Raw genomic sequence first — 25,733 nt, 5'->3', positions numbered from 1 at the left:
GTTGGATGAAGTATGTTCTTCTCTGCTTCTTCTGCAGATCATTGCCCTCTTGCCTAAACCTTACTGTGTTCCCACCTGTTCTGGCAAGACAAGAGACCAATCAATGTGTTGAGTACATGATGCAAGAATAATTCTTGTGTTCTTTTGGGACATGGGTATGCTGTGTGCGTCATTGGCCATTATTAATAAACGTTGGGATTCTTAAGGTGTTTTAGCCCAGGGTGCCTTGCCTCGTACTCACCTGAATGTATCTGTTTCTTAGTTGTTTGCATACTCGCATTCTCTGTGCCTATTTCCTTTGCTGTAAGTCAAATTTCTCCAACTCCTGTCTTCAGTGCATTTCGTTGTGCTTACATACTTCTTGTAGGTGGTCTTTTACTAACTTGTTCAATTTGTGTCTAATTTTAAACCAAATTGCAGACCAGTGTAGAGTCATAGAGCATGATCCAGCCAGTCCAGGCTGACCATGTCCCCAAACTAAATGAGATCCTCATGCATAAAAGTAGGGAAGTCTGGCTAAAACTATACAAGGGACCAGTTAGACCATACTTAAAATACTGTGAACAGTTTTGAAAATATGTTGGAGACTGTGAAAAGGAAGAGCTGTTTAGCCAGTTGCTGCATCAGATGAAAGGCAGACGGAAGAGTCCACCAGGAAAGATTTGAGTCTGCGGCAAGTTAAGGTAGTACAATATAGTTTGGCTAAAACAGGGCAGAGTTATAGAAGCGTGAAATCCAGCAAAGGAGATGGAGTTGATCATAACAAAGTGAAGAGAGAGTACTTTTATGTTTAATCAGTCATGTCTCCAGGGTATCTCCAAAGCGGTTCACAGCCAACGAATAGCATTTGAAGTGCAGGTGCAGTTTTATTGGCAACTAATCTGCCCACTGCAAGGTCTACCAAAGCAAATACAGTGAATTATGCTTTTGTTGATTTTATTTGAAGGTAAATTTTGGCTTAGGAAACCCTTGAGTACATCACTGACATCTTTGTCCATCTAGGTTGCCAGATAAAGTTTGTTTGACTTTAGTTTAACATCACTGTGGGGCAGCGCTGTGGTTTGCACTGCTGCCTCCCAGCACCAGGTACCTGGGTTCGATTCCAGCCTCTGTGTGGAGTTTGCACATTCTCCCCTTGTCTGCATGGGTTTCCTCCAGGTGCTCCAGGTTTTCTCCCACATAGCCAATCCACCAATGTACATCTCTGGACTATGCTAAATTGCCCATTGTGTTTGGATTAGATCATGGGAAATGCAGGGATAAGGGAATGGCTCTGGGTGTGATGCTGTTCAGAGGGGTGGTGTGGACTTGTTGGGCCAAGTGGCCTGTTTCCACACTGCACGACTTCTAATCTCAACCAAAAGTTAGCATCTTCGAACATTCTGCCACTGCACTGAAATACTTGCGCAAATGGGGCTCACAGGTTCAGTCACCTACTGTGGATGAAGCTGACTTATTATACTGAAGTTGGGTTTCAGTCTATCCTTTCCCTGGCATGATTAAAGTACGCTGAACTGAAGAATGGTAATTTGTGAAAAGTTAGTTTCTTCTACTGCCAAGGAATGAATGACTATGTTTACAACATATAGTGGTGATGTCCTTGCACTTCACGGAGCTGGTTGATACCTGAATTTGTGAAATCTGACAACATTAAATGTTGAGTCATTGGGAATATGCATAGGTTACTACGGCCTAAACATGGGAAGTAGCAACTTTTCATTTGAAGTTGTAATGGAAAAGGTTGAGGAAGCCCAAAATATTAGACAAAAAGAAATAATGAAGAAGTTGGAAATCTGAAATAAAAAGAAAATAAATCAGAAATAGTCAGTTTGTCAGGCAGCATCAGTGAATGTTTTAATGTTTCAGGAAATGTTTGTTCTATTTCTCTTCACGGATTCTGCCTGACCTTTTGAGTATTTCCAGTACTTTTTCTTTTTATTCAAAATTGTCAGAAAATGAAGGTTGTGGAGAAGTGGAGTGAAAAGCCTGCTTTCTGCGGTTACTGCTCAATCAGAGATCCTGGGGCTAAGAACATTGAAGCAGTTGACCCAAAGTGAACATCTGCCTTGGCCTAGTTAGATCAAACCAGTTATAATTCTGAAAGAGGCCATGGAAGAAAACTGTGTCCAGTATTAAATGTTTTTTAAAAATTGTAAAAATCTATTGTAACTGTTATAAGGATGATATGTTTTTGTGATGTTTAGAACACCCAGTTCTTGAATGGATGTGCAAAGTGCAAGTGAGATGGTCTCAAAATTAATTTAATTATTTTTAGGGATAGATTGATGACTAAGGACTTGGTGTTTGTATCTTTTTTCCAAATTATAATTTAGCCAGAAGTTAATGTTGTACCTTTAAAATAGAATATTTCCATTGACCTTTCAACATCATCCATTTGACGTTTGCCTGACTTGGGCAATTTAATAAAAACAGTAAGAATTGCAGATGCTGGAAATTAGAAACCAAAACGAATTGTTGGGAAAGCTCAGCAGATCTGGTAGCATCTCTGGAGAGAAGTCAGAGTTAACATTTTGGTTCAGTGACACTTCCTTAGAACTGCTTTTCCAGCAATTTCTATTATCATTGTTGGGCAACTGAATTCTGTTTTTCCTTTCATGTGGGTTTCAGAATGTGGCATTGTGGGTGGCTTTCTCTTCGTGATAATTGCATGTTGCTTTCAAATACAAATCCTCTGATTTCTCAACATTGCTAAATAGTTTGCTATGGCGTGTTAAGAGTAAGAGCTGGTGTGAGAAGTGCCTGTTGTAATAATATGCCATGTTTTAAGGTGAGTTAGGACCAGACCTGTCATGGATACTTGAAAATCAGCCTCTGATTGTAGTCATATCCAGTAGTCTGCTCATTGACTCATATTTTCACATCCATTTATCTTCATACATTTAATTTTTCATAACCCTTCTAAATTTGGTCAGGAAAGTCTTGGGTTTATTTCTGTGCAAGTTAAATGGTTAAAGAAAACAACAATCTACTTCCACATGCTTCCAAATAGCTGTAACAGGCAGAACATGGCTGAAATTAAGCAATTGCTGTTGTGTTCAGAGGTGCATTGAGGCTTGTCAATGCCAATTCACCCTCAAGATCATGTTATCAAACTATATAAGTGATTCAAATAATTTGATATCTGTTTCTGCAAGTGAACAAACATGCTATCCCATGCAGTCATTTGTGTTGGCGGCAGGGAAATAATGATATTGTCAGAAATGGCCTTCATCAATTTTTTTGTTGAAATAATTCATACATGATGTAAAGACCCTTCCAAAAGGGAGTTGAAGCAAGTTTTGACAAAGTAGGACTTCTGCCTTCTTCCATTGGAAATAGCTGTGTGGCTTCAGTTTTATTTACACACATCCATTTATTAGTGTTTGTGCAAACCAAACTCTATCATGCACAGCATACATAATTTGTTCAGTTTAGTCATCAAACTTAGCAAGTTAAGATATGCACAACAGTTTTATTTGAGCTAATTTTTGTTGAGGATGGGTGACCAGTGGAGCATTAAAATAATCGAATCTGGAGGTAACAAAACCAAGGGTAAGCGTTCCAGCAGCAGCTAGGCTGAGGTAAAGGCAGACAATGTTAGAGATGGAAATAGGGCTTTGTAGCAAGTGGATGCAATGTTTAAAACTCAGCAAAGGCTCAAACAGTGGTTTTGCAAATAGTTTGGTATCAGTGGTGAGGAAAGGCCATCTGATTGTACCTCCAGTAAGAAACTTGAAATGAAGCAGTAGACAACGATGATTTAAGATGTGAGATGAGTGGAGTGATGAGTACAGTAGTTCAAAGTTGGAAGTTTGGAAGTCCCTCACCATTGCAGTGGGACCTCAGTTGTAACAGATGGTGGAAGATGAAGTCAGGAATTGTGCCTTCACTGAGCTGTCATCACCAGTGTGCTAATGTAGAAACATAGAAAATATAGGAACAAGTGTAGACCATTCGGCTCTTCAAGTCTGATCTGCTAATCATAATCGTGACTGAACACCCAGCTTAGTATCCTTTCCTGCTTTTGCCGTATGCCCTTTGATCTCTTTAACCCTAGGAACAATATATATCTCCTTGAAAACGTTGTGTTCTGCTGTCAGCTACTTTCTGTGACAGAGAATTCCATAGGCTCACCATTCTCTTGGTGAAAGAATTTCTTTTCATCTGAGATGTAAATGACCTGCCCCATATCCTTAGGTTGTTTCTGGACTCCCCGTTAATGAGGAATATCTTCCTTGTGTTTACCTGATCTATTGAGAATTTTACAGATTTTTGAGATTCCCCCAACCTCTCCCCAGTTCTTTTAAATTCCAGTGAATATAGTCCTAACTGGTGCAGGCTGGTAGTCTGTCATCTCACCAGAATCAGTCTGGTAAACCTTTGCACACCCTCTGTGGCAAGAATATCCTTCCTCAGATGAGACAAAAACTGCACAGAATTCTACCTTTCTCAGCAAGGGCCCTGTACAGTTGCAGCAAGACATCCCTGCTCCTGAACTTGAATCCTCTCTCAGGCTACTATTTGCCTTCTTCACTACCTGTTGCACCCGCATGCATACTTTGACTGTGACTGGTGTATGAAGGCACCCAAGTCTTGTTGCACCATCTCCCTTTTCCAATCAGATAACTGCCTTCCTGTTTTTCAATTAAATTAGACAACCATGCATTTATCCATATTATATTTCATCTGTCACGTATTTGTCCACTCACTCAATTGTCTAAATCACACTGAAGCGCCCCTGCATCCTCCTTACAGGTCAGTCAAAAATAGGATGTAATGCATTCATTCATATTAAGGCTGTGAATAGGCAGCAACTTGTTCACGAGGCATGTGGAGATTCTGGACAGAACATTAGGGTGGGGCAGTGGTTTGCTGCCCCAGTCCCAAGGGCTCATGGTAGGTATAGAAAGAGAGAGGGGAAATGAAGTTTGGCTCAATTGGGCCCCAATGAGCTCACTCATCTGGGAATCTGACCAGAGCGAGGACAGGGAAGATCGTTTGCTGGTGATGAGGAAGAAGTAAAAGGCATCTCAATGGGCCTTTGAAGGATGCCAACAGAAACAGTGAGGGTATATGAGCTTATCTAAGGGAAATGAAGCTGCAGCACAGAAGTGCACATTGGTAATGAGCTCTATTTTAAGATATATAGTAGGAACTGCCGATGCTGGAGAATCTGAGAGATCAAGGTGTAGAGCTGGATGAACACAGCAGGCCACGCAGCGTCAGAGGAGCAAGAATGCCGACGTTTCGGGTCTGGACCCTTCCAAAGAAGGGTTCAGATACGAAACATCAGCTTTCCTGCTCGGCCTGCTGTGTTCATCCAGCTCCACACCTTGATATCTCTCTTTTAAGATAGTTCTGCTGATTTTGTTTCAGGAATACAAATTATTCCAGAAGTATTAATATCAGAAGTGTCTACATGATGTCAACTTGTAGCATGTTGTGTTGTGCAGCAATTTGATGTAAATGTTATTGTAGTCCCCAGAGATGGAATTGAATTTGCAACAGATGTTAGAGTGGAATCATAATATGTACAGTAGATTAAGATAGAATCAATGGTTATTACCATCACTGCATGGAAGCCTGAAATACTGCACTGTAACAAATTTTACTAAATCATTAATGCTTGAAGTCCATTGTAGTCTGTTCGAAAATAGTGTTTGCATTCAAATACAGTGTTATTTTGAATTGATGAGCATAATTACAATCTACTGAATATGCTGATGTTTATTATAAGAGAATAGTTTGAACCATCTAGCAAGCAGTAGAAATCACATGAAGGTGGGAAAATGGTACCAATAAAATAGAATTTTAAGATGAGTAGCTTTAAAAACAATGACTGTTTTCATGTCCAAGCAAACCTATTTAAGGTTTTTATCAATTTTAGTTCAACATTAATGTCTTATAGATACAAGTTCTTGTAAAATTGAATGAGATTGCGCTGACATTCTGTTATTTTGGCAGCACTTCCTACGATGGTGTTAATTATGAAGAAGATGGCAGAATAAACAAAAATATTGTCTATTTTGGCATTGGAACCTGTTTTCTTGGAAATTCTTTAAATTGCTAATTATTTTGTGTTATTGCTTGGTCCTTTTTTTAAAATGATGCATTTGTAATATTATGCTTTGTGATCCTATTGAAAGTGAATGAGTCTAGTTAATCAGTAAGCTACAAGAGCAGGCTCTGAATCCTGTGCCATGTGATTCAACTCCTAGCTCCCCAAATCTGTCCAGCGTCTACAGTATTCAAGTCAGGAGTACTGTCGAATATTCCTCTGCTTGTCTGGATGAATGCAGCTCCAAAAACACTCGAAGCTTGACATCATCCAGAACAGAGAGACCTGCTTGATTCCACCACCCATGCTCAGTAGCAAGACTGTCTACCATTTATTAGATGCACTGCCGAATTTCACTGGGGCTCCTTAGCACCTTCCAAATCCATGAGGTTACCAACTAGAATGATAATGGCAGCAAATACATAGAAATGCTTTGACTTTCAGGTTCTCCTCCAAGCCACTCACCTTCCTGATTTGGAAATATATTTCTGTTCTTGAAGTGTTGCTGGGCCAAAATCCTGGTACTCCCTCAATAGCTTTATGTATACCTGCAATTCAAGAAGGTAGCTTTTCTGATTTTGATATTCATTCTAGAATAATTTTTAGGATTGATTTCTGTTAAGCACGTATTTAGTAATACTAATTAGAAGTGTGCACTCACAACAAGGACCTTTTTTGGCAGTAATACTTCCGTACCATTGATCTATCTATCATGTAGGTTATATGTAAAGTGTGTGTGTGTACACTACATAGACAACCACACAGTTTTAGTAAAAGTGAGATTGCATTAACAGTGCTGCTGTGAATAATCCAACGGCATATTGACAAAAGTTAAGATGGTCTTGCCAGTCTGAGACGCATTGAGCTCAGTGGGTGAACAGCAACAATATTCCAGATTGGTTTGAGATATTTCTTAATGATTCCAGCTGTAAAACAAAAGTTGCTTAAGTGTTATTTAAGTTGTGATCAACCTAAAAATGACATATAACTATGCCCTACCAGTTAGGAGCAGGAGTAAGTCAGCTGGTCCCTCAAGTCTGTTGTGCCATTCAATAAGATAATGATCATTCTGTGGCATGAACTCCACATTTTTTTTTTGCCCATGCTGGAATGGATGCAGGCAAGACACAAAGAAAAGAGAAACCCTTCTTTCCTTGAGTAAAACAGAAGAAAAAAGGTATGAATTGTTAAATCAACAATTAAAACTGCTAGTTAATCGTCATCTTCAGTGTATTATGGTCACACTGGAATAAGCAGCACAAAAGTTTGTGATTTTTGTTTTCGTTCGTTTGTGGGATATGGATATAACTGGCTAAACCAGCATTTATATCCCATCCCAAATTGCTGTTGAGAAGGTGGTGAAAAGCTGCCTTGAACTGCTGTTAGTGAGTGATGTAGGTATACTATAAGTAGTGTTAGGAAGTGGGTTTCAGAATTTTGAGTCAGCGATACTGAAGGATTGTCAGTAGTTCCAAGTCACGGTTGTATGGCTTTAGATGAACCTGCAAATGGTGCGGTTTTTTTGTCTACCTGCTGCCCTTGTCCTTCTCTATGGTAGAAAGTGGAATCAAAAGGCGCTCACTAAGAAGCTTTGGTTGAGATGTTAATGGGATAACATCCCATTCATTTTTATGCTCCTTCTCATACATGGGTATGTGGAAGCTGTCTTAAACTTACTGCCTGAATAGGATTGGGTGGGAAACATTTGTAAAGGTGTGAGCCTTCTGTAATTCTGTAAAGGGTTGAAACTTCTGTAAAGGTACGAAATTTCTGTTTCTACTGAAGTGGCCAGGTCAGTGACCTTTGTTCAAGCCAGACACTTTGGCTTGAAATCGCATTCTGTCATAATCAGTCATTTGGTGAACGATCAATGCTGTATCCTGTTCTCTTTATGTTCTAAATGTAGCAATTGTTTTATGTCTCAGCCAAAATAGAGCATAAAAAGCGGGGACTGTCCGCTGTTCAGGGAGAATCGCTTACAGAACTCTGCGCTCTGTGCCGGATCTTCCACAGCTTGTATTTGCTTAATAATAACAGATTGTGTTTTTGTAGCCAGGTCAGTGTCTTGTTATTGCATCAAGTCCAAAGGGTCTCTGAAAAGCGAACCTAACATGGTGACTAGTTGTACTGCATCTTGAAAATGTTGCACATTCCTGTGTGTCAGTAGCAAAGTGACAAATATTGAAGGGTTGGATGGGGTACCAATTAAACAAACTGCTTTCTCCTGGACTGTCTTGAGTATCAAGGCAATTTAATAAACTGCTTGGTAAATGCCAGTGTTTGTAGCTATAGGGAACAAGTTGACCAGGAACGTGGCAAGTGCAGCATAGGTCTTCAGTATTATTATCGTAATTTTGTCAGGGTCCGTAGTGTTTTTGATATCCAGTGCCTTCAGTTGTTTATTCATATCAGAAGGCATGAATCAAATTGATTGAAAGCTGGCATCTGTGATGTTTGGGCTTTGTTTCCGCAAGGATTGCATCGAGGTCACTCCCACTCACTAGCAGGTACCTCTGCTACAGGTTGACTAGTGTCAACAAGGTTGAGTACTTCTTAGTTCCCTCATTACCTACTACCGACCCAGTCTAGCGGCACCGTCTTTTAGGATGAATCCTATTCAGAGTGGCGGTGCTACTGAGCCACCCTTGTTGATGGCCATTGAAATTCCCCCACACAGGGTACATGCCATGCTCTTGCCACTTTATGAGAATAGACAAGTGAAGACTTAAATCAGAATGCACGTCACCAAAAAAAAAGACAACCACAATGATGGTGAGTGGAGTTAGCACCTTTTGGAGTTAGAATTTAACACTTTTAAAAAAAATTTATTACAAGGGGCTTCTGTAAGCTATGTGGATGAAGTAACCTATATCCAGTAGTGCTAGACCTAAGGTGGGGGGCATGAGCACAGTAAGCAATAATCACCTGCCCCTGTTTGACCTGATGCAATGATATTTCAACATAAATTGCAAAGATTTTTAGTTTGGGGCTATAATCTGTTAATTAACGATGCAGGAAAGTTTTGACTTTGATTTCAATGCTTCAACCCTACATGCTTTAGTTAATTACTATGAACACTATTGTATGTCAAATTCTGTTATTTTTGTTTTGAAATATGAACAAATCAGAATGTTTGGGTCAAGATAGTAAGAACTGCCGATGCTGGAGTCTGAGATAACACAGTATGGAGCTGGAAGAACACATCAGCCAAGGCATCAGAGGAGCAAGAAAGCTAACGTTTTGGTCGAGACTTTTCTTCAGAAAACAATTTTTTCTGAAGAAGGGTCCCAGCCCGAAACGTCAGATTTCCTGCTCCTCTGATGCTGCCTGGCCTCCATAGAATGTTTAAGGTGACGTGCAAACTAATCTTTTCAATCTCACACTCATGGAATCCCTTGTGATAGGATTTAACACTTTCTAATAACTCCAGAGTAGTTGCCTCCACTCACCATGATTGTGACTGTGATTTTTTTTTTGAAGTGTATTCTGATTTAAGTCTTGATATTGCCTATTCTCAATTAGCACTTGTGTTACTGCAGCTTGTTGCTTAATCTTATAACAACACCACAATACACTTTAGGACCAAGCCGAAGTTAAGGCTCATGATTCTTTTGCAAACTGTCCTGAGCACAAGTTAAGCATGTACATGTTTTCACTGAGTGCAAATAATGGTTTTCCTTTCCATTAATTGGGTATCTGTTAGTGAACTTGTCTTGTAATTGATTGGGATTTTTCAATATATAATTAACTTTCTCCACCAAACTCTTGGTTCATTGTGATGACTGGCATATCTAAAATGGTCAAAATACTAACTTTTTAAATGGATAAGTACTTACTGAGAATTGCAGAAGAATAAAGCTCACCATGCATCACTTTCATTATAATAAGGCAAGGCAGGTAGGTGACTGAAGAGGAGTAAGGGAACACTTTGGGTCTAGCAATCATGATTGTGTTAGTTTTAAAATTGTTATGGAAAAGTTTAAGCCTTCCATAAAGGTTAAAGATTTTAATTGAAGTAAGGCATATTTTAATGGTATGAGACAAGAACTTTCAAAAGTTGATTGGAATAGATTGTTCACAGGTAAAGGATGTCTGACAAGTGGGAAGCTATCAAAAGCGTGATGACGAGTTCAGAGGCACTATGTTCTGGTTAGAGTGAAGGGTAAGGCTGGTAAGATGAAGGAAAAGTTGATGAATAAAGAGACTGAGATTCCATGCAGGAATTCTTAAACAATCTTGTATTAAATATAGACAACCGAGCTCAAATGCATCTCTTAATCAATATAAAGACTGCCTGGGCCACCTTAAGAGGGAAATCGGGAAACCAAAGAGGGGATATGAGTTATCAGTGGCTAATAAGGTTAAGGGTAATCCAAAGAGATTCTACAAGTACATTGACTCAGAGGGTCACTAGAGAGAGGGCATAGATCAAGGCGGTTGTCTGTCTGTGTATCGAACCCCAAGAGATGGGAGAATATTAAATGAATATTTTGAGTCAGTTTTGACTGTAGAGAAAGAAATGGAGGCAAGAGAACTCTGAGAAATAAATATTGCTGTTATAAAAAGATTCATATTACAGAAGAGGAAGTTTTGTAAGCTTTAGAGAATATAAAGATGGATAAGTCTCTGGGACTTGTGTTAATGTATCCCAAAGTGCTGTAGCAAGTAAGGGAGGGAATTGCGGGGCCCCTTGCAGAAATATTTGTATCGTCTATAACTATGGGTGTGAAGTCTGATGACTGGAGGGTGGCTAATGTGCCTTTGTTTAAGAAGGGTTGTAAGGAGAAACCAAGGAACTATAGACCTGTGCGTCTGATTTTCGTTGTGGGTACGTTGTTGGAAGTGACTCTAAAAGGTAGTTTTTTAAGCAAGTTACCAAAAAGATTGATAAGAACAGAGCTGTAGACATTGTTTACTTGGACTTCAGGAAACTCTTGAACAAGGTTCAGCATGGTAAATTAAATAGTAAAATTCCATCACAGGGGATTCAGGGTGAGCTTTCCAATTGGATACATAATTAGCGTAATGACGGGATAGTGGTGGTAGAAGATTGTTTTTTGGATTGGAGGCCTGTCACAGTGGTGTTCATGTGGATTGGTCGTGGCTCCTTGTTTGTTTGTCATTTATATAAATGGTTTGGACAAGAGTATAGGAGACTTGGTTAGTACGTTTGCGGACAACACCAAAATTGCTAGCGTAGTAGACAGTGAAGATTGCAAGGGGATCTTGATCAAATGGTTTGAAAAATTACAGATGGAGTTCAACCTGGGTAAATGCGAGGTATTGCATTTTTGGTACAACAGGCAAGGGTAGGGCTTTGGGTAGTGTTGAAGGAAAGACACACAATTTTTTTAAAGTTCACATCACTTAGAGACACAACGATTTAAAAAGTTCAGCAGGTCTGGCAGCATCTGTGAAGGAGAAAACAGGGTTAATGTTTCGGGTCCGGTGACCCTTAGAACCCTTCTGAGGAACGCTTATCGGACCTGAAACATTAACTCTGTTTTCTCCTTCACAGATGCTGCCAGACCTACTGAGCTTTTCCAGCAACTTTGTTTTTGTACCTGATTTACAGTATTCGTCATTCTTTTGGTTTTTACAATTAGGAAGTTGTTTAGCATGCTTGTGTTCATTGCTCAGTCCTTTGAGTAAAGAAGTTGGGGAGTCATTTTGATGTTGTACGGGACATCGGTGAGGCCTCTTCTGGACTACTTTCTCCAGTTTTGTTGCCCTACTATAGGAACGATATTAGTAAGCTAGAGAAGATTCAGGCAAGGTTTACTAGGGTGTTGCCGGGCATGGAAGGTTTGATTATAAAGAAATGCTGGATAGGCTGGTACCTTCTTCACTGACCTGTAGGAGGTTGAGAGGAGACCTTTATAGAGGCTCATAAAATCATGAGGGGTACAGATAGGGTTACTAGTATAGGGGATTTCAAGATTAGAGGGCATTTTTTTAAGAAGACAGGTTTAAAAAGACAAGAGGGGCAACTTATTTATGCAGAAGGTAGTTCGTATGTGGAACGAACCTCTCGAAGAAGTTCTGGATGTGGACACACTTAGTTAAATAAGAACGTGAATAGGAAACGTTTGGAAGGATATGGGCCGGGATTCGTTTCGGATTATGTTTGGTGTGGACTGGTTGGACTGAAGGGTCTGTTTTTATGCTGTATAACTTTGAATGTATGATAATACATGTTTAATGAGCCACCAGCTAGTGATTCTTTGCAAACATTTTATTGATGCATTTTTGTATTTAACAGTACTATGTTTTTCTATGTAAAGATAAGCTTCAAATTATGAAACTCATTTGTCAATATCAAGTAATGCCAGGTCTGCATCTTGGCTAGGTACAGTAACAATTTACCACGACAGTACTCTACTTTGTGTTCACATATGCTGGAAATCAAATTTTTTCTGTCTTCCTCATATTTATAACCTAAGTGATATTGTTGACTTATAAAGGAATTGGTCTGCTTCCCAATCAAAACTGTTAGAATTTGCTAAGCATGTTCAGTTTAAGTGTTTCATACGTAGAAAATGTCTCAATTTAAAATTTTTAACTATACTTCAAAATTTGTTGATGGCATTGTCCCTGTCCCTAGCCAAGTCCCGCCTGCAAGCCCTTCAAGTTTAAAACTCCACTTTAGCCTCATGTGCATCCCTGTTTTTTAGTTCTTGCATCTACAGCTGCTGAGTTGCGAACCTCTGAAATTCCTACCCTGACGCACTCTATTTCTTTCTCACCTTAAGACGTGTCTCTAAGACCTGTTCTTTGGAATATTCTGCTACATTAAGACACAGTATAAATATAAATAGTTGTGATGGAGTTGAGTCAGAAGTGTGCTGACCGGCTGAACTATTCTGTCCATGGTCAGTATTTTTTAGTTTCTCACAGTCAGGAGAGGAACTTCAAATTTGTGATCTGCTGTATATGTTAAATCTATTCTTTTAACAAGAACCACTCTCATGGATCCAACAGGTAGCCCATTGGTTCTAAGAGTAAAATGGCAGCAGTTTCAGAGATTCAACATAAACTAACCATAACTTTCACCATAATAATAATAGAAGTCTTTGAATGTTGTCTCTCCAGTGAGAGATCTATGATTTATCTGATTGTAAAGATTCCTGTTGGTATTCTTGTGATTTCGTTTTCAAGGTGGAGAGGTTATTCAGTAAAATGTAATATTTGAATTCTTTCGTACTCTTTAGTACTAACACATATGCCAGAGCTGTTTATCATGCCTACTCAGCGTAAGGTATGATGCACCAAATATTAATTTTGTATTTGAACATTAGGAGTACATGGACAATTGGACAGTATGACTATATCTACAGTAGCTGGTGAAGTGATGATTTTTGATGCCCACCTTGAAAATGTTGCCATGAAATTTATTTTTATTTCTTGGAATTGCTGAGATATCATGTTGATCTGTGTAGTTACACAGAGTCAAAACAAAGTGTTGTATTTAGGTCAAGTGGAGATCTGGAGTGAGAAGAAAATTGTTTATCATGACGAGCAGATGTAAAACAGTCCTCATTTTAAAGTAGGTAATTTTTTTGTAATTGTACATTAGTAGCAGTTCCATGAACAACTAAAGTTAGTGTGCTTTTGTTCCTTGTGCTCTTGCTGTAAAAGATAACAGACATAAGAGAAGCCACTATGAATTAGAGTGAGGTTTTATTTTGTCTGGTAGCTTGCTTAGAGTACAGTGAAGACTAGTTCCTCTGAATTTTTTAAACTCCAATTAATTTTTTTATTTTTACATCTGAGATTTACTGTCAGTTGAAATGCAAATATATCAAAAAGCTGAATATTTAAACATTATGGAATTTATTTTGGAATTGATTTCCAGATGTTTCTTAATCATTTGTATCTAAAATAAACTATTATTGGATGTTCAGTGCAGATTAATTGTTGTTCACACTTGCTTAAAAGACTTTTTTAAATTCACTTGTGAGATGTGATCGTTGCTGGCTGGCCAGCATTCATTGCCTGTCCCTAGTTGTCATTGAGAAGGTCATCATGAGCTGCCTCTTGTTCCACTGAAGTCCAGTTGTAAATTGGTACTGTATTTAGCCAAGATGCAGACTTAGGGTTACTTGATATTGACAAATGAGTTTTAATTTGATTTGAAACTCATTTGATTTGATTTATTTATTGTTGTGTGTATTTTGTAACAACCATACCGTGAAATGTGCTGTATTGTGTCATCACTCTATGGCACCATTTTAACTACACAGAAAAATAAACCAAAACATAGAATATAAAGGCAGAAAAATAGAAAGAAAGAGAAGTGTTCAACTTTACAGCCTTTGCTAAGTGGTCCATAATCAGCAGGAAGTTTTCTTGCCTAAGTTTAACCTACTGCTATAAGACTTCATGGGGTCTGGAATCAATGTTAAGGACTCCCAAGTCCAACTTCCAGGGCAGCTCCATTCAGACTTTATGCCAGTGTGCCACCACTTCTGAGCCTGACCTGCTGGTGGGACAAGACATTTCTAGGGAAAGTGATGGTGTCTGGGACACGAGTGTAAGACATGATGATATAGTGAGGGAAAACTGTCAGGCTTTTGCTTGAATGATCGGTGAGACAGCTGTCCCAGTTTTGGTACTAGCCCTCCGATGTTAATAACGAGGACTTTGTCAGGGTTGACAGAACTGTTTTTGCCGTTGTTGCTTCTGGTGTCAGTATCGATGCTCGGTGGTTTATCTGGTTTCATTTCTTTGTTGAGACTTCGTAACTATGACATGCTAACTGAGTGAGTTGCTAGTCTATTTCAAAGGGCAGTTGAGAGTCAACCACATTGCTGTCGGTCTAGAGTCATGTAGTCTAGATCAGGTGAAAATGGCAGATTTGTTTTCCCGAAAGACAGTAACGAACCATTCAGGTTTTTTTTTCTGACAATCTACAGTGGTTTTATAATCGGTAGATACCTAATTCCAGACTCTCTCTTTTAATCGAATTCAAATTCCATCATCTGCTTTGGCAGGTTTTGAACCTTGGTCTGCAGAGCATTAGCTGAGTTTGTTATTTGTTGAGTGTTAATATCACAAGGCCATTTCTCCCCTGTTATAGCACTGTTTCATTACTACAGGGCTTCCCTAAGTACTTCTGAGGTGTTGCAATGTTGAATGTATCACTAACTTAATTCATTGAAGGTTAGCTCTGTATCTTTTGATTTGGCCATTACAGGCTGCTAATGAAACAGCAAACCTGGTTGAAATTTATAAAGTTCTTCAGTACCTGTCATGCAGACACTTGGTAATATTTTGCCTTTTCCCTGTCTAATAATTGTCTAAAGTCTAAATAATTCCAAGTGCAGTTTGTGAAAATCTAAGCATGCAGGATCAATGTTGTATTTAAATGCCTGAAATCAGACAACACCAGGTTATAGTCCAACAGGTTTACTTGAAATCACAAACTTTTGGAGCTCAGCCCCTTCATCGGGTGAAGGGAGAGCAAAGCACACAGACTCAGTTTATAGGCGGACAGATCAAAAGATCACACACATGGTGTAAGTGGACTGTCAAATAATAAGCTCCTGCAGAAAATTAGAAGTATGAGAAATGCGTGTAGAGTGTTAACAGCTGAATAACAAGTGACAGGATGGCCTATAATCTAATTAAATGAAGTAGAGAGATCATATTTAAAAATAATTAAAAATAAAGTAGTGCTGGAGACAAATCAAATGACTGGAATATCACGATAGGTATCTAAGAGTCGCATGCTGAAGGTCTAACCATAGTAATAAGTAATCAAAACCATACAAACTAATTAAGATAGAGAGATCATAACAACTTAACAAAGTCAAAGCAAGAGAGTAAAGAAGATTTGACAGGTACAGAACAGTGTGATGTGGTCACGTAGCACATGAACTCAAGACCACGGTTGAGGCTGTCTTCATGGGTACAGAACTTGGCTATCGGTTTCTGCTCAGTGATTGTGTTGCTGTGTATCTCGAAGACCACCTTGGAGGATGTCTACCTGAAGATAGAGGCTGAATGTCCTTGACCGCTGGAGTGTTCCCTGATTTGGGAGGGACCGTTCCTGCCTGGCGATTGCTGCACTGTGTCCATTCACCTGTTGTCGTAGCGTCTGCATAGTTTCACCAATATACCATGCCTTGGGGCATCCTTGCCTGCAGTGTGTGAGGTAGATAACATTGGCTGAGTCGCATGAGTATTTGCCATGTACATGGTGGCTGGTGTTCCCACATGTGATGGTAGTATCCATGCCAATGAGCTGACATTGCAGAGGTTGCCATGGCAGAGTTGAGTGGTGTTGTGGCTGATGGTGTCCTGAAGGCTGGGTAAGGTTTGGCAGTTGTGTGGGGAGGATCTTCATGAGATGCTCATCATCATCGATGATATGTTGAAGGCTGTGAAGAACACGATGTAATGTCTCCACTCTGATGAAGGGCAAAGTGTACAATCCCGGTTGTATCCTATATCTGTCTTCTGAGGAGGTTCTTGCGGTTTTTCATTGTGGCATCTCAGAACTGGCAATCAATGAGTTGAGCGTTGCATTCCGTTCTTATGACGGCATCCTTCAAAATCTTCTGGTGCCTGTCACACACCTCCTCACCTGAGCAGATCCTGAGTATGCGCAGGGCTTGTCTGTAGGGGATGGCTTCTTTAATACGTTGAAGGTGGAAGCTAGAGAACTGCAACATCATAATGTTATCAGTGGGCTTGTGATAGAGTGAGGTACTGAGGTGTCTGTCCTTGATGGAGATGCACATGCCCAAGAATGAGATTAATTGTGAAGAGAAGTCCAGGGTAAGTCAAATGGTGGATTGAAACTTGTTGATATCGCTGTGTACTCGTTGCAGCGATTCCTCACCATGATTCATAAGGAAAAAATATCGATGTATCTGGTGTGTAGCATTGGTTGGAGGTCCTCTGCAGCAAGGAAGTCTTGCTTGAACTTGTGCCAGAAAATGATGGCATATTCGGGTGCAGCTTGGTCTCCGTGGCAGTTCCGTGTGTCTGGATTAAGAACTAGTTGTTAAAGATGAAGACGATGTGGTCAAGGATGAAGCAGGTGAGTTGTAGGATGGCATCTGGAAATTGGCAGTTGACGGTATTGAGTACTGAGGTTGTTGCAGCGATGCTCATGTCATTGGAGTGCTGATGCAGAGTGCCAAAACGCCCATTTGAGACAAGGAATGTTCCTGGTTCAACCTGTCTGTGGATACCGTGTTTCTGAAAGAAATCTTTAGTGTCACGACAGAAGCTGGGGGTTCCTTGTACAATAGGTTTCAAGATGCCCTCATTATAGCCAGAGAGGTTCTTACAGGGTCCCATTGTCTGTTATGGTGAGACGTCCAGGTGTGTTAGCTTTTTGTATCTTCGGAAGGCAGTAGAAGTCTCCTATGTGAGAAGTGTGCAGGATGAGAATGTGTAGTATACTCTGAAGGTCTGGATCAAAGGTCTTGAACAGTCTATTCAATCGATGGATGTGTTCTTTTGCTTGTTATTCAGCTGTTGACACTTTACTCACATCATCTGACACTTCTGATCACCTGCAGAGACTTATTATTCTCTCTGCGTATAAATTCTATGTTTGTGCGTTTTTTTCTCACTTCACCTGATGCAGGGGCTAAGCTCCAAAATCTTGTGATTTTTGAATAAATCAGTTGGATTATGACCTGGTGTCGTCTGATTTCTGACCATGTCAAAGCCCAGTCCAACAGCGACGCTTCCACTTCCTATTTAATGCAACCAGCAAGGGTTTTTCTTTGCCCTTGTAAAGTACAAATAAAAAAGTAACTACTGTTTTTGGAATGTTAGTTGTTAATTGTTCCAAAAGGAATGTTCTGAGTTTTGGAGTGTAGTATTTGTGGCTAGCAATTCTGACTCAAGCGTAGAAATTTATTTGGAATTTTTTTCAGGGTGAAATATAAGGGAATTGCTTTAAAACTTGAAAAACATGAATGGCTGAGCAGTATTTGTGAATATTACAAGTGTAAAGAAAGCCGTATTATCACGACTGAGAGGTAGTAAGAACTGGCGCTGAACTTTGCTAAGACCTTTCATCCCAACATCAAGTTCATCTGGACTATCTCTGATACCTCTCTCTCCTTCCTGGACCCCTCTTAATCTCTGGTGACCACCTCCAAAACCAATATCAATTTCAAGCCCACTGACTCCCACAGCTGCCTGCACTCCACCTCCTCTCACCCACCTTCCTGTGAGAATGCGATCCCCTACTCCCAATTCCTCCGTCCCTACTGCGTCTGCTCTCAAGATCGGGCGTGCCACTCCTGAACATCCCTGATGTCCTCTTATTTCAAGGACCGCAACATCACCACCGCAGGCCCCCACCTCCCACACGCTGTGGTCGAAAATGCTGACTGCATGTCTTGTGTTTCCTGCACCTCAGCCCTCACACCACCTCCCCGCAACAAAAACAAAGACAAAATCCCCCTTATCCTCCACATATCACCCAACTAACCTCTGTATTCAACGTATCATTCTTTGCCACCTGCAAATCTGACCCCATAACCAAAGATATATTTCCCTCCCACCCCTATCTGCCTTCCATAGGGACTGCTCTCTCCGAGACTCCCTCGTCCACTCCACACTTACCACTAGCCCCACCACCCCGGCACCTTTCCCTGCAACTGCAAGAAGTGCTACATCAGCCTCTACACCTCCCTCCCCAATGTGGTCTATTGCATCTGCTACTCCCGATGTGGCCACCTCTACATTTGCTGAGAACAAGTGGAGGCTCGGAGACCGCTTTGTAGAGCACCTGCACTTTGTTTGTGACAAGCAACAGCACCTTCCAGTTGCAAATCATTTCAACCCCGCCCTCCCAGGGTGGTATGTCCATCCTGAGCCACCTCCAGTGTCACAGTGACGCCATCCGCAAACTGGAGGAGCAGCACCTCATATTCTTATAATCCAATGGTCTAAATGTGGACTTTACCAGTTTCAAAATCTTCCCACCCGCGGCCTCATCCCATGACCAACCCTCCCTCACATCCCTGCCTCCTTGACCTGTCCACCTTCTCTGCCACCTATGAGCTCCTCCCACCTCACTGACCAATCTCCACCAATGCCTACCTACACTCACCTATCGCCATCCCAGCTCCATCCCTCTTCTCTCTATTTACTTTGGCGCTCACTTCCCCCTCCCCCATTTCTGAAGAAGGGCCCTGACCAGAAATGCCAACTTTCCTGCTGCTGTGATGCTGCCTGGCCTGCTGTGCTCCTCCAGCTCCACACAATGTTATCTCTTATTATCACGACTGTTGCTTTTAAAAGAATCAAGTGCCTTGAAGAACGAAGTAGGAGCAAATTTACTGCAAATGCTGGAGATCACGGTCAGTCAGAAAACCTAAACTGGACAATAGTTTAATCAGATAGTGTTCCATTTGTCACAAAGGGAGATAACTTGGAGCAAGTGCTGATTTGAATGTATGTTGATTTTAATAATATGAGAAAGTTAAAATAGCATCTACTGTTGGTCTTGTTCACTCCAACTACTTTACATAAATCTGTTTGCAAATGTAAAAAGATTGAATTAATAGAGTAATTGACTTAGGATCTTTCCAAGCCATAAATCTTGCCATCTTCTCTCTACCTGGATCTAAGTTAAAGAACTGGTTAAGCAAAGAGAAAGCAAAGCAAAATTCCATTTCTTAGCAAATTGATTTAATTAAAAGGAACAAAACCAGAAGTTGGTGGAAAACCTCAGCAGGCCAGGCAGCATCTGTGAAGAAAAAAATCAGTTAATGTTTCTAGTCCGGTGACCCTTCCTCAACTGAAATTCCTCAGAACTGAAACCTAGAACTTAGTTAAAAGAATCCTGCTAGTGAGACTGAATCTAGCTTGTTTACTCTGGATTATTCAAAATATTTGCTGATTTGAAAGTTCTCACATTTTTTGTTAACTTTGAAGTTGAACGCTTTAAATTTACCGTGGTACTTTATTTTATTCACATTTCTGTGTAGTGCATTTGGTTACCAATCATTTTGCCTTTGCCACATGGTTCCAAAAATATTTTGTCCATATAACCATGCTTCAATTGAGTAGAGAGATAGCCATGTGTTTGGATATGAAAGTATGTCATAGAAAATTTTAACTTACTTTCTTTTGTTACATGCACTGCATTTATGTTGGAAAGCAGCTTATCGTAAATTGTAATCGTCACATAGGTGTGAAGTTTTTAAAGGATTCACTTCAGTTTTTTTCCCTTCGATCTATTGGATACCAGGGGTGTGTAAACTTGCCTTAATACCTTGTCAGATAGTTATTTGAGATCAAGTTTTTATTTACAGTGTAGGAAATTCAGCATTCATCTTTTTAGCATCATGTTTTGTGATATTCATGTAAAATTTCCCTCCGTAGCCAAGTTGGTAAACATAATACTTAGTGTGGCGCTAGATAGTGCCCCTGTGAAGATTTTTTTTGTGCCAATAGAGTATATTTGCGCATATGCTTAGCAACTCGGGTGAATCATCGGAATGTCGTTTATGTCCGTAGCACCAGTGTCTTATGGGGGAAGGAAAGAAATTTGTGGGACAGCGGTTTAAAAAACACAAGAAGCAAATTAAGGAAAATCATCTAGTTATAAGACAGTATTCAGGAGATTGTTCTTCTCTAGGGAAATTAGAAATGGGGTCCAAATGCTAACCTTGTCACTGTTACATATTGCATGAAAAAGTAAGACAATTCTAAAATCTAATGGGTCTGGAGATATATTTGTGACTTGAGCACAGAGATAATCTGACCAAATTTAGTTTGGTTAAATGGCAAAATTGTGGTAGAATCCTTTCATATAAAAGCATACACGTTATGAAGCAACTCTTCTTGTAGTTATACAAGAATACCAACAATCCTAAATATTTATTCAACAAACCTCTTAAGATTTAACAGGAAAACAAGTGTGTTTATTGTGGAGCTGACCTATTACCTATTTTGTGAAGGGATGGGAGTGCGCTCCAATAGAAAGTTGTCTAATTATCCTCCCAATGATGGTGATTGGTTTTCAGCTAAGTAACTAGGGGACTGACACTACCCTATCAAAAAAAAATCTCAATTCTGGGCCTATTTTAACTGTAATAAGTGGATTTAATCAATATTGTTCAGTATTCATCATAATTAATCCTTCAAGCAATTAATAGTTTGCAATTCTGACCTGGCATTTATAAGCAGTGACATTGCATTCAAGCTGAGATTGATATTGTGAATTATACTTCTAAATTTTCATCATACCCAGCCATCATGATGAAATCATAAGCCTCTGCAAGTTATTTACGTAACAGTGACAAAGATTGAAATACCACCGGTTGCCATTCCAAGAAAGAGCCTTTTATCCCAACTCTCTGCCTTCTGCCAGACAGCCAATCCTCAATCCAAGCCAGTAGCTCACCTCGAACACCATGGGCCCTCACCTTGCTCAGCAGCCTCCCATGAGGCACTGTATCAAAAGCCTTTTGGAAATCTAGATAGATAACATCTACAGGGTTTCCCTGGTCTAACATACTTGTAACCTTTTCAAAGAATTCTAACAGGTTTGTCAGGCATGACCTACCCTTACTAAATCCATGCTGACTCGTTTTAATCTGACCCTGCACTTCCAGGAATTTAGAAATCTCATCCTTGACAATGGATTCTAGAATTTTACCAACTACCGAGGTTAGGCTAATCGGCCTATAATTTTCCATCTTTTGCCTTGATCCTTTCTTAAACAAGGGAGTTACAACAGCAATTTTCCAATCATCTGGGACTTTCCCTGACTTTTGAAAGATCACGACCAAAGCCTCCGCTATTTCCTCAGCCGCCACCCTCAGAACTCTCGGATGTAGTCCATCGGGGCCAGAAGATTTATCAATTTTTAGACCCTTTAGCTTTTCTAGCACTTTCTCTTTTGTAATGCCTACTGTACTCAACTCTGCCCCCTGGCTCTCCCTAATTGTTGGCATACTACTCATGTCTTCCACTGTGAAGACTGACGCAAAGTACTTATTAAATTCTTCAGCTATTTCCTTATCTCCCAAAACTAGCCTCCCAGCATCAATTTGGAGCGGCCCAATATCTACTTTTGCCTCTCGTTTGTTTCTTATGTATTGAAAGAAGCTTTTACTATCATTTCTAATATTACTAGCTAGCCTACCTGCATATATGATCTTCTCCTTCCTTATTGCTCTCTTTGTTATCCTCTGTCTGTCTGTTTTTGTAGCCTTCCCAATCTTCTGATTTCCCAGTGCTCTTGGCCACTTTATAGGCTGTCTCGTTTTCTTTGATATATTTCCTGACTTCCTTTGTTAGCCATGGATGTCTAATCCCACCCCGGATAATCTTTCTTTTTGGGATGAACCTCTGTGTACCGTGTCCTCAATCACACCCAGAAACTCCTGCCGTTGTTGGTCTACTGTCTTCCCCGCTAGGCTCTGCTTCCAGTCGATTTTCGTCAATTCCTCTCTCATGCCCCTGTAATTACCTTTATTTAACTGTAACACCATTACATGCGATTTTGCCTTCTCTCTTTCAAACTGCAGACTGAACTCTACCATATTATGATCGCTGCCTCCTAAGTGTTCCCTTACTTTAAGGTCTTTTATAAAGTCTGGCTCATTACATGGCACTAAGTCCAGAATAGCCTGCTCCCATGTGGGCTCCATCACAAGCTGTTCCAAAACACCATCCTGCAAACATTCCATGAATTCTCTTTCTTTGGATCCACCAGCAACATTATTCACCCAATCCACCTGCATATTGAAGTCCCCCATGATCACCATGACCTTGCCTTTCTGACATGCCCTATTTATTTCTCGGTGCATCTTGCGCCCCTGGTCCTGATCACTGTTAGGAGGTCTGTACATAACTCCCATTATAGTTTTTTTGCCTTTGTGGTTCCTTAAGTTATCCTTCCTTTTTGCTGTATTCCTAGTCTGCCTCGAGCTTAAATCCACCTGTACACATGCTGTCCTTGTGCTTTATCTTTCCATTTAACTCCATACTCCCTGTCTCTTTCACTTTCCCTTCCCCCAACTCACTAGTTTAAAGTCCTACTGACCACCCTATTTATCCTTTTCGCTAGAACACTGGTTCCAGTTCGGTTCAGGTGGAGACCGTCCCAATGGTACAGATCCCCCGGTTCCAAAACTGATGCCAATGCCCCATGAAATGGAATCCCTCTTTCTCACACCAATCCCTTAGCCACGTGTTTACTTCCCTAACTTTCTTTTCCCTATGCCAGTTGGCACGTGGCTCGGGCAGTAATCCGGAGATTATGACCCTTGAGGACTTGTACTTCAATTTCTTTCCTAGAGCCTGATAATCCCTGAACAGGTCCTCTACCCTAGCTTTGCCTATGATGTTAGTCCCAACGTGGACCACAACAACTGGATCCTCCCCCTCCCGCTCCAATATCCTTTCAAGCCGGTCGGAGATGTCCCGCACCCTGGCACCAGGCAGTCAACACACCATGAGGGACTCCCGATCCGGCTTGCATAGGATACTATCTGCCCCTCTAATTATAGAATCCCCTATAACAACTACCTGTCTTTTTGCTCCCCCCCTCATGAATGACCTTCTGCGCCATGGTGCCATGGTCAGCTGGCTCATCCTCTCCACAGTCCTTTTCCTCAACTGTACAGGGAGCAAGAATCTCATACCTGTTGCTCAAGGTCAAGGCCTGAGACTTCTGCACTCCTGAACTCTGAGTCCCCCTACCTGCCTCACTAACAGTCACACCTTGTCCCTGAACACTTTCTGAATTTGAGTTATTTAATCTACCGGGTGTGACTGCCTCCTGAAACAAAGTGTCCAGGTAACTCTCCCCCTCCCAGATGTGCCGCAGAGTTTGAAGCTCAGATTCCAGATCATTTATTTTGATCCGGAGTTCTTCCAGCAACCAACACTTGCTGCAGATATGGTCGCTGCCGTTCACAATGGGATCGGCCAGCTCCCACATCATACAGCTACAGCACATCACCTGTCCAGCCATTACTACTTATTTAGTTAACTTTTAACTTTTACAACTTATGTGTTAAATGCTTTCTAATACTTCTCTAATACACTCTTTTTCAATTAAGCAATTAAACTTTTAATAAATTACACAATACACAAGGCTATAAATTGAAAAGCCTTACCTTAACAACACACGAGAGTCCTTCTCAGGTAGAGCTCCCGCTCTTTCTGCTGCTGGAACAGGAATGGAGGGCTCCGACGGTCAAGGTAGGTATTTGCTAATCTTTAAAGCAGAGACTCACCCACCTGTAGGCCTCTGATCGACGCTCCCGCTCTTCCTGCTGCGAGTCTGTGGACTTTTAATTAGATTAGAGGAGGAGGGAGGGAGGGAGGCCCTACCATGTAGGACCTGGGACTTCGAGGTAACCGTTTAAATAACGGTCGCTTACCTTCCCAACTGCGCCTCGGCTCCGACTTTACTTCCGCCCGGCTCCTGCCGCTCTCCGCTGAAGAAAAGACCGCTGGCTTTGAGGTAAGTGTTTAAATAACAGTCATTGTGCAGCAATTCCTTGTGGTATGATTGTTGTTTTTCTTTCGACAATATAACTATTCAAAATGCTGCATGAGTTGAGGTTTGCTGCCACCAATTCAATTTTATCCTTGTTAAGGGTCACGTGATTTTAAGACACCAGCAATGGCCAAGATAAGTCTGCAGAGATCGAAGTATTGTTTACCAGTAACACATTTCATCTGTCACAACTCCAAATTCAATTTATATTGAAAGCTTGATCACACTGATTAAATTAAGATTCCTCACACCACCTTGGTTTGAGCTTTCATTTTTAAAATTCACTCGCAGGATGAGGGCTTTGCTGGCTAGGCCAGCACTTATTGCCCATCCCTAATTGCCCAGAGGGTGGTTAAGAGTCACCCACATTGCTTGGGGTCTGGAGTCACATGTAGGCCAGACCAGGCAAGGATGGCAGTTTTCTCCCTTAAAGGACATTAGTGAACCAAATGTGTTTTTCCACCAATCAACAATGGATTCATTGTCATTGTTAAACTCTTAATTCTAGCTTCCACCATCTGTCATTGGCAGGATTTGAACTTGGCTTCAAACTATGTTTGATGTTCCAGGAAATTACCTGGGTCTCTGCATTAACAGCCCAGTGATAATACTTCTAGACCATCGCATCCTGTAGGATAGACATTTTAAAAATAACATTGTGGAAAGCAGGCACCTATTACACTGTTTATGTTGTATTCTGTTACAGTTACATTTTATGTAGGGCACCCTGGTTAGGTTTATTGGTTGATATTTTTCAGCAGGTTTATGTTGTTTTGTGTAGAATAATGGATCCAATTTAAAGTCATTTTAAAATGTTCGTTGTTTTCAGGTTGCAACGCTTTTTTTTAAGCATTGTATAAGTGGATTCATGTAGGGCAAGTATATTTTCTTTGAGAAGAATCAGTTGCTTTATGGAAAATGTAAACTTTGTAAGGAGTTCTTGGACATTCGAATTCTATGGTGCTAGCGTTTCTTAGTAAATCTATGAACCAAAGGATTTCTTCTCCAGGTGACGCAATTGAAATGTCATCACCTTTGCTTGACCTTGATTGGTATTTATACTGTACCATGAGAAAAAGTTGTTAACTTCTAAACTCATCAGGTACCTGTCGACCAGTCTAAATATCAATCTAGTGTCATGTCCTCGTAATATGCTTGTTTTACTCTTTGCATGCAAAT

The 25,733-nt window shown here is 40.5% G+C and overlaps 1 protein-coding gene across 4 annotated transcripts in view; it reads left to right on the top strand.

The window, feature by feature from the left end:
* Window positions 1-25,733, top strand: part of crebbpb (CREB binding protein b) — a 161,594-nt gene that overhangs the window by 3,956 nt on the left and 131,905 nt on the right. The gene's annotated exons all lie outside the window — the stretch shown is intronic.

Source organism: Stegostoma tigrinum, chromosome 23 (genome assembly GCF_030684315.1).
Source record: "Stegostoma tigrinum isolate sSteTig4 chromosome 23, sSteTig4.hap1, whole genome shotgun sequence".
NCBI lineage: Eukaryota > Metazoa > Chordata > Chondrichthyes > Orectolobiformes > Stegostomatidae > Stegostoma > Stegostoma tigrinum.
Note: the sequence above shows the minus strand (reverse complement) of the source record. Positions and strands in the feature narration are given on the sequence as shown.